This window comes from Rhipicephalus microplus, unplaced genomic scaffold (genome assembly GCF_043290135.1).
Source record: "Rhipicephalus microplus isolate Deutch F79 unplaced genomic scaffold, USDA_Rmic scaffold_231, whole genome shotgun sequence".
NCBI lineage: Eukaryota > Metazoa > Arthropoda > Arachnida > Ixodida > Ixodidae > Rhipicephalus > Rhipicephalus microplus.
In genome coordinates this window covers 251,541-256,394 of record NW_027464802.1, presented here as the reverse complement: position 1 = coordinate 256,394, position 4,854 = coordinate 251,541, and the positions used below count along the sequence as shown (strand labels likewise).

Genomic DNA, 4,854 nt, shown 5'->3' with positions numbered 1-4,854 from the left:
GAGAGGAGTACGCAACCTCGACCGCACTTTCCCTGCAGGCTTCCTTCCGACTCGAAGTCCTGCGGCGGTCTCAACGAGGTGCCACATCCTCAATGCAGTCGGTCGCCCCCGTTTCGGTTGGGCTCTGGCACGACGGTCGCCACCGTCTCGCCCTTGAGTGGCCGCTGTTGGCGCTCGCTGTGAGGTGTTCAGCGTGCTGTCCGTGTTGCCGACGCGGTCAAAACGAGTCGACGGCTCACGTTCCCTTGTGCGCCGAAGGCTCTCTTGATATGTGATCCGACCCTCAGACAGACGAAGCCAAGGGAAGACCCAAGGCCGCAATGTGCGTTCAAAGAATCAGTGCTCAGTGTGTCCTGCAATTCACACCAAGTCTCGCAGCTGGCTGCGTTCTTCATCGACCCGAGAACCGAGTGATCCACCGCTTAGAGTCGTGAAAAAGTGTTTGTTCAATTCCGTACAGTCAAAACCAAACGTTTCTGGCACTCGGCCAAACAGTGGCCAAGAAGGGCGCTTTTCAGCGCACGCTTGGACTCCAAAACTCTGCCGCGCCTTTTTCGGCTGCCGCAAATCGAGCAAACGGTGTGTTTCGGACGGCGTTTCGCTTTCGCTACTTGCGAGTGCTTTCGTGGTCCACCCCTCTATAAATACTCGGGAGGCGTCGAAGCCGGTTCTCCAAGCCGGACCCGTAGGTATCGTTGTGTGCTCGCTCTCATTGGCCCGCCTAACCAGAAAATGCCTGCGGTACACCCATTTGGATAAGAGTGCACGCAGATGCGGGCCTCGACGGCTACACATTTCCTCGGGCGGCCGCCTCCCGGCCTCCGTGGAGCGCGGGATGCACGGTCCCATCGACAAGCCTCTCCCGTTTTTACCGTGGCGTCGCGGTTCACCACGGCAGGCGGGTCGGTCTCCTCCGCATAAAAAGGGGGACCCCCGCTTTTTGTTCCACGAAATCGCACAAGCTTTTTTCGCATCCACGGTTTGCCACCGCACACCAAAATGCCGATCCGGCTGCCTACTTTAGCCAACAGGTGGAGCCAGGCGCGCCGTACTTGCGCGGCACTTCCCACGTCCACCGAAGTCGGTGCCAAGGACCACTTTCGGCGCCGGAGCCGCGTACGAGCCTACTCGAGGCGGAAGAACGAAGCCAGCAAGGGCCTGGCCGCAAGTGCGTTCAATTGTCGGGACGTCCAAGTCCCTCGTTCTTCCGTGCTTCCTCTTTCGGCAAGTCGTTGCGGCACCTTCCCAAAGCGCGCAGACCCGCTAATCGCGACGAGCGCGACGTGGCCGTGCCGCCTTTCCCTCGGCAGCAAGCAAAACGCCTGGCAACGTCGACGCTCCCCTAACCGCGATCTCGCACCGTGTTTCGTGTGGCGAATTCAAAAGCCGGCCGGCGCTGCTGCAACCATTACGGTCGGTACGCATACGCCGCGGAGGGCGGGACGGTCATCGGAGCGTGCGGTTCCTCCATCGAGTACTGCGCACCTCGGCCGTCGCATCGCCGTGCCATGACCGGCCGCGCGTCAACGCGAACCGGTGCCAGCGAGATCCCTCGCCTGCAAGAACCGACCGGCAGCCTCCGTCACCCGAGGACGCGGAGGCGCTTGCCGCGGACGGCGGGACGGTATGCACTGGTGCACAGCGGACCCGTCACATCGCCAGTTCCTTGACCGACCGCCGACGCTTGTGCCGTTCCTCTCGTACTTGGCAGTCGCCGCGCGATTGTCGGGTCTCGTTCTTGCACGCTCGAACGGTCGGGAGGGCACTCGGCTGGCGTTTCGGGAACGCGCAGCCTCGCCTTCTACCGACGTAACCACGACTCGCCGTTCGCGCTCCGCCGCTCCTGTTTACAGTACTAGGCGGTCCCGCAGCGGTCGGGTCGCGCATTTCGAGCGCTTCGAGCCACGGTGCAGTGGCGGGTCGAAAGCCGACCTATGAGTGCGTTGCGCCGTTTGTACCCGCGTCCGCCACCTGGCCGACCGTCCAAGGTCGCGGTGTTGGCGTCCGCTGGGCGCAACAATTTGTCACGGGGTGCCGCTCCACATTCAGGCAGCCCCGTGGGGAAAAGCCGACCCCGCGTCCAAACGGGGTCAGCGGCAGAAAGTGTCGGGCGCAGACGCAGCTGAGGCGCTCACCCTTCACAATCCGTTAATGATCCTTCCGCAGGTTCACCTACGGAAACCTTGTTACGACTTTTACTTCCTCTAAATGATCAAGTTTGGTCATCTTTCCAACAGACCGGCGCAACCGAAAGGCCGCGCCGGACATCGGTCCGAAGACCTCACTAAATCATTCAATCGGTAGTAGCGACGGGCGGTGTGTACAAAGGGCAGGGACGTAATCAACGCGAGCTTATGACTCGCGCTTACTGGGAATTCCTCGTTCAAGGGGAACAATTGCAAGCCCCTATCCCAATCACGAAAGAAGTTCCACGGGTTACCCAGTCTTTTCAGACAGGGATAAAGACACGCTGCTTCCTTCAGTGTAGCGCGCGTGCGGCCCCGGACATCTAAGGGCATCACAGACCTGTTATTGCTCTGTTTCGTGCGGCTAGGAGCCGCTTGTCCCTCTAAGAAGGTTGTAAGGTGCTGGGAACCCCGCACCTATTTAATAGGCTAGAGTCTCGTTCGTTATCGGAATTAACCAGACAAATCGCTCCACCAACTAAGAACGGCCATGCACCACCATCCACCGAATCAAGAAAGAGCTCTCAATCTGTCAATCCTCCCAGTGTCCGGGCCGGGTAAGTTTTCCCGTGTTGAGTCAAATTAAGCCGCAGGCTCCACTCCTGGTGGTGCCCTTCCGTCAATTCCTTTAAGTTTCAGCTTTGCAACCATACTTCCCCCGGAACCCAAATACTTTGGTTTCCCGGAAGCTGCCCGCCGAGTCATTTGAGTAACTCAGGCGGATCGCTGGTTGGCATCGTTTATGGTCAGAACTAGGGCGGTATCTGATCGCCTTCGAACCTCTGACTTTCGTTCTTGATCAATGAAAACATTCTTGGCAAATGCTTTCGCAGTAGTTCGTCTTGCGACGGTCCAAGAATTTCACCTCTAGCGCCGCAATACGAATGCCCCCGTCCGTCCCTCTTAATCATTACCTCGTATTCCAAAAACCAACAGAACAGAAACGAGGTCTTGTTCTATTATTCCATGCAAGTTTATTCAGGCGACTCGCCTGCGTTGAGCACTCTAATTTTTTCAAAGTAAAAGCACCGGCCATCTCGAGGCACACAATGAAGTGCACCAAGAAAGAACCGGCATGATGTTCAGTCCGAGCCGTCGCATCGGGTAGATGCACTACTCGTCTGGAACTGAGATCCAACTACGAGCTTTTTAACCGCAGCAGCTTTAGTATACGCTATTGGAGCTGGAATTACCGCGGCTGCTGGCACCAGACTTGCCCTCCAATTGATCCTCGTTAAAGGATTTAGAGTGTACTCATTTCAATTACGGGGCCTCAAAAGAGTCCCGTATTGTTATTTTTCGTCACTACCTCCCCGTGCCGGGAGTGGGTAATTTGCGCGCCTGCTGCCTTCCTTGGATGTGGTAGCCGTTTCTCAGGCTCCCTCTCCGGAATCGAACCCTGATTCTCCGTTACCCGTAACAACCATGGTAAGCAAGTAACCTACCATCGAAAGTTGATAAGGCAGACACTTGAAAGAAACGTCGCCGGCTCGTGGCCATGCGATCAGCACAAAGTTATCCAGAGTCACCACACAATACGGGCCGAAACCCGATCGATCTTGGTCTAATAAAAGCACCCGTTACCCAAAGGGCTCCAGGCTCACTGCATGTATTAGCTCTAGAATTGCCACAGTTATCCAAGTAGGAAGAAACGATCTAAGGAACCATAACTGATTTAATGAGCCATTCGCGGTTTCGCCTTATTTCGGCATGTACTTAGACATGCATGGCTTAATCTTTGAGACAAGCATATGATTACTGGCAGGATCAACCAGGTAATCGTTCGACTGCGCGTCCGTCCTCGCCTTCGGCGGGCCGGACGCAGTCTGTGTGCGGCGGAGGCCACCTTCAGGCGCCCCAACACGCTTATTTTGCACTCCGAGATGACGGCGTTCGAGCTCGCTACGGCACAACCTTCCCGAAAGACGAGTGGGAGCCGTGCGGCAAGAAGCACGTTCATGCTCGCTCTTTTTCGTTGCATCGACTCGGTCGCGCCGTGCGGGTTGCCCAAGCCCGCTGCACTGTCGGTGGACCGGCCGGAACTAGCAACGGAGCCGAGACTGCAAAGCCGCCAGACGACGGGTCACGCCCGCGTCTTCGGCGCTTTCGCATCTGAATCGCCCGAGGACGACACGGAACACACCTCGATATCGTGGTAAAACGGCACCGTCCGACAACCAGCCCCTAACGCATCAAGCGGATGAGGCTGCAGACGACTGCCGTGGATTCCCCTGGAGCAGACCCGAGGACACGCTTGACGAGGCCGAAGCCCGCCGCATATCAGACACCCGGTCGCTTTCGCGTACGCCGCTCACGAGAACCCCCACATAATAGCAGCGATAAGTACCCAGACCTCCTTGGGCACTAATACGAGCGTACTCGAGAAAATTTCACCGCGGGTGTGCCCCGAAACGTGTGGCACGTTGAGCGTGCCACAAGTCTACGTCGCTCTCAAACCCGCCGAGGTCGTAGAATTTGCGACCCTACTCACGAAATTCCCACCGAGGATACGGCCGCAAACGTACCGCACCTTGGGTAGGCCACGAGTTTGTGCAACACTACGCTGACGGCACAGCACCGAGGTCGTGCGCGCACGCACGGGAAAATTCCGCCGCGGTTTCTGCCGAAAACGTGAGGCACCACGACTCTCCGCAAGTTCGCGTCGACT

At 57.6% G+C, this 4,854-nt stretch overlaps 2 non-coding genes across 2 annotated transcripts; both read right to left on the bottom strand.

Annotated features, from left to right (window-relative positions):
* Window positions 1-277: 277 nt before the first annotated feature.
* On the bottom strand, window positions 278-430 carry LOC142792662 (5.8S ribosomal RNA). The gene has a single exon (XR_012891108.1). It is a non-coding gene; the product is annotated as a 5.8S ribosomal RNA (ribosomal RNA).
* Window positions 431-2,149: 1,719 nt separating this feature from the next.
* LOC142792674 (small subunit ribosomal RNA) lies at window positions 2,150-3,964 on the bottom strand. Its single transcript, XR_012891120.1, has one exon. It is a non-coding gene; the product is annotated as a small subunit ribosomal RNA (ribosomal RNA).
* Window positions 3,965-4,854: the final 890 nt, after the last annotated feature.